We start from the raw sequence: 4,802 nt of genomic DNA on the forward strand, positions 1-4,802 counted from the left end.
TTGGATTCCTATAGAAGAAATTTCCTTTCAGGATTTGGGTTGGTTTAGTTTTTTATTTGGATTTACAATTGGGAATTTTTGATAAGTGATCATTTATCTTTGTTATAAAATATAAAGTTCGTTTGAGAAACTTCGCAATAAGTATAAGAAAGTATAAGAAATTTTCTTTCGACGCTAAATAAGTATTCGATAATTATTATGATTCATGTAGATTGCTATGGCAAAATTCTTTCCAATAATTTTTAGTAAAAAAGGTGTTTCAAAGATATTCTATGGGATACTTTGTAGTAATATAAAAAATTCAAGCATATTCATTATACATTACTGTAAAAGTTTGGAATATAAGAGATAATATTAAGCAAAATCACGTATTTCTTATATTAACATATTATTCTATGATTTATTGTGATCACGCTTATTATTTTCCACAATAACATAAATTAATATTTACCAAGAGAGAAAATTGGTTTCTAGCTACATTTTCATAATTTTAATGTTATTATTATCAAACATTAATTTTTTATATTATTGAAGATTTACAGTGGCAATGGGTGATCAAATGGATTTTCGAAGAACAACTTGTCGAATATATGCTATTTATAACATAGAATTTAAAACTTTAGCAGTTATAACTATCACTGTCCTAGTGTGTGTCATTTTATAAGGCGAGGAATCGGGATCGGGATTAGCATATATAATGTATTTAGCAGATATTTATCATAAAAAACATTCGATTGGTTTATAAGAATTAAGTATTAATTAATCTAATATCGCATGTTCCGGAACACAGGACGTAGTGGAATTACTGAAATAAATTAACAGACATTGTCGGATGATCCAATTTTCTCGGTAATCGCAATTGTTACTCTTGTATTATTTGTGTCATCGTAATACATGTGAGAAGTATATATAAAGTTAGAATTCCAAAACTACAATACGGAAATAATGAAATCATTAAAAGGTGATTGACTCTTTTCACTAAATTTAATTCAATATAACATAACTACGAGGTGTTGAGAATAAAAAAATATTAAAATTATATCGATGAAATTTTCAGGTATATAACTTATTCATTCCAAGGATGAATTTAGCATATAAAAACGAGAAAATAAGTTCCCATTTAACTTATGTCTGATTTAACCTTGTTTCTGAGTTATAACAAGTTTTGTTTTCATTCAGGAAAGACCCATACGAGACGACGTTTATTTTGACTCAGGTGTTATTCGCGTAAAAGACATTTAATAATAAATAGCCAAACACAGCGTCTTGGAGAAGATAATCTGTCTTGAAATAACGTGTACTCTACACAAACTAAATTTCCAAACATTTCACTAAAATAAGTAATATAAATACAATTATAGATATAGAAACAAAGCAGTCAGTTAAATTTAATTAAAAAAATCTTGTTGAATCGCCATAAATAAAACACATAATATCAAAAAGCATTGTAATTCTAAGCTATCGTAGCAATCTAAGTTAATAATACCTATAAAAAGCCTATAATATCTCATTAAATTAATATATATTATTTATTATTATTATTTTAGTTTCAAAATAAGTACATATATTGGTTAATTCCCTTTCTTTAACCCGCAATATAAATACTGTCTTCATCAGCTACTTAATTTATTTTTAATTCTTTTTTCAAACTCATTAAATAAAGTAAAAATAAAAACGAATAAGAACAAAAATAAATTCCTAATAAGATATGTTCTTATAATAATAATAATAATAGAAAGAAAATTGTAAGATATTATCATATAACAATAAATATAAGAACAATACTTTATAGAGTTCTAGTGAGTTTAAAAATTAATAAAATACGTTCAATAAAAAACGCAAAAGCAACTTATCCACCAAAAGAAATTAATTCTTGCAGTCACTTTCGCTATTGAAATTTTTCCATTTATCTTCGTTACATATTATCAAAGGCACTTGGTTTTATCTTTGGTACTAGACTGCAGTTATAGATATTAATTGATTATATTTTCTTAGAAATAAACTCTCTCTCTCTCTCTCTCTCTCTCTCTCTCTCTCTCTCTGTCTCTCTCTNATGCAATTTATGAAGTTCTAAAGTTTTAAGTTTTCGTTATATTTTTCATTGCATATTTATTTTACATATTTACCAATAAATCGTGTTTATATTTAACATTTGTCGAAAAAATGACAAAAAAATACGATTTAGTTGACTGGTACGCATATTAAACAATTCCCCTCTATATATTTATTTACTTTTATGTTATTTTTAAATTTTATTCTTCTTATAAGATTCAACTAAATTGGTAAAAAGTCCTCTAAAATTTGCTTAGAAACCATCCGATTGGCTGAAAATCAACATTTAATGCCCTTTCATCAATAATAGAGAATTCAGAATATGGTTCTAAGTCTTTTTAATAAATAGTAGCAATATTGCTTGAAAAACTGTAAGAACTTAGGATTATTATATAAAATTATCAATGAGAAAATAATAAATATATGATTTAATGTGAGATGCAAAATAATAAATAATTTAATATCTACGTACATTTTGTTCTAATGAGAAATATGCCATAGTATGATTTGATAAACTTGCACGCAAAGATGTGTGCGTATGTGTGCTTGCGCGCGCACGCATGTATGTGTGTGTGCGTGCGTGCGTATGTCGTGTGTGCTTGTGTGTATGTGAGTACATACTGTAGATTTAACAATCATTGATTGGTTGATTGATTCATTGACATTTATGTGCGTATTGTTATTAATATTTATTGATTTTCTGCGAAGAAAATTTATTATCTTAGGTTATAATTCATTGGCCTAATTTATTTGACTTTTTTTTTATTAATTTATTAACTTTTAGTCTTACCGGAAAATTTATATTTATCATTAATCGTGCTTCAGGTTACGAAGAAATCAAGAGTAAAGGATTTATGACAGCAGTGCGATTTTTCGTGCTTGTTTATCTTTGCGTTGACTTGTGCGCTCGTAGGTGTCTCCACAACTACCGAATATCAATTAACCGAATCGGTCTGCAGATAAACGTGGATCAGTGTACGTGACAGAAAACCCGTCGTCGAGTGGCCTCTCGAGGTTGGATCGCCTGCGATCGCCTTTGAAATATATGCTGTTTGACCGGTACCCGTCACAGAGTACAATGAGGCTCGTTGGGGGTTGAGCATTGTCGCCTGAAGGGCTATCGATAACTTGTCGTCACCAAATTACACGCGCCCGCACCGTGCACGCAATACGCTCATCGTATGTCTGCACACATACATACAATATATACAATCGCAGTTAATAACATAATAGCTACATATGCGTTTCGAATTACCAATTACCTTTTTAGCGCATATAGTCATTCGCTCCCTTTCTCTCTCTCTCTCTCACTTTCTCTTTCTCTCTCCCTCTCTCTTTTGCTCTCTCTTCTCTCTTGTATATCCGTTCTTATTCGTTTGGCATTCCTTTCTCTCAATTCGTTTCCCTCATATATTTGCAGCCATGCGCCTGATTTTGCGCATAGTAAATACGCACTAATTATATCACATCTCTAGGATTGTGTCAATTGCACAGAGATTCAACCTACAAAAAAAATTATTGAAAAAAATTTGCTTTAAATTGTCGAAACCTTTGAAAAAATTATCTTTATCTCAATTATTAGAGAGTGTATAGAAGATCATTAACCCGTTGCGGTCCGCGCTGTATTCGTAATTTCGTCCCAGCTGTCCGCACAGATTTCGCCAATCGCTCATCCGCTTGGTACCGTTTACTTTGGAAAACATTTATGATACTATACTGCAGCTCTTATCTTATCTCTTTTAGCGTACGTTGAAGACTCTGTCTACGTCGACTCTGTCGCGTCCTGGACGCGTTGGAACGAAACGCGGTGTCGAGTGTCGCTCGACATAGTACTTGTTGGAACGAAACGCTGTGTCGAGTGACGCTCGATGTAAGACCGCAACGGGTTAAACAATGAATTTTGTGTATGTATATGGGTCATTCCATGTGAAAGGGGAACGCTCAAAAATTAGATTTGATCGAAACCTATGGCAATCGGTAGTACTATATTAGAAAACATTTGTCGAATTTTTTCGGATTTTTTGACCCACACCATGAGCTTCTATGGCTGTCATAAAATTCGAATTTTTGCTTCGACTACCAGTTTCTTAATTCTCGTCGTCGTCGTTGTGCCAATAAAAAAAATCTGAAACCATTGTAACTTTATAGCATTTTTCCAGTAGAATCTGAAAAAAATATTTATAAAATTTTAAGGGGTAGTTTTCACCCTTATTTTGAAATTTTAAAGTTTAAAATCGAAATTTCGCAAAATACGCCACCTTCGATTTTTTTTCGTTTCTTTTATTTTATTTCTTTTTAAATTTGCTTTCGATTAAGTCATGTCTCATGATGGTAATCGACCTGGAACAGGCCCAACATAAGGCCCAAAGGCAAAAATCCACCTTTTTACCGTTATATCTCAACCCTCAAGACGGTCATAATCAGGTTTGAGGTGTATTCTTAGATTTTGAAGGTCGCTGATAACGAATCTGAAGTCAGATTTTTAGGAAAAGGTGGATTTTTGCCTTTGGGCCTTATGTTGGGCCTGTTCCAGGTCGATTACCATCATGAGACATGACTTAATCGAAAGAAAATTTAAAAATAAATAAAATAAAAAAAACAAAAAAATCGAAGGTGACGTACTTTGCGAATTTTCGATTTTAAACTTTAAAATCTTAAAATAAAGATGAAAACTACCCCTTAAAATTTTATAAATATTTTTTTCAGATTCTACGGGAAAAATGCTATAAAGTTACAATGGTTTCAGATTT

The sequence above is a fragment of the Dinoponera quadriceps genome, unplaced genomic scaffold (genome assembly GCF_001313825.1).
Source record: "Dinoponera quadriceps isolate SergipeBrazil2010 unplaced genomic scaffold, ASM131382v1 scaffold4959, whole genome shotgun sequence".
Classification (NCBI taxonomy): Eukaryota; Metazoa; Arthropoda; class Insecta; order Hymenoptera; family Formicidae; genus Dinoponera; species Dinoponera quadriceps.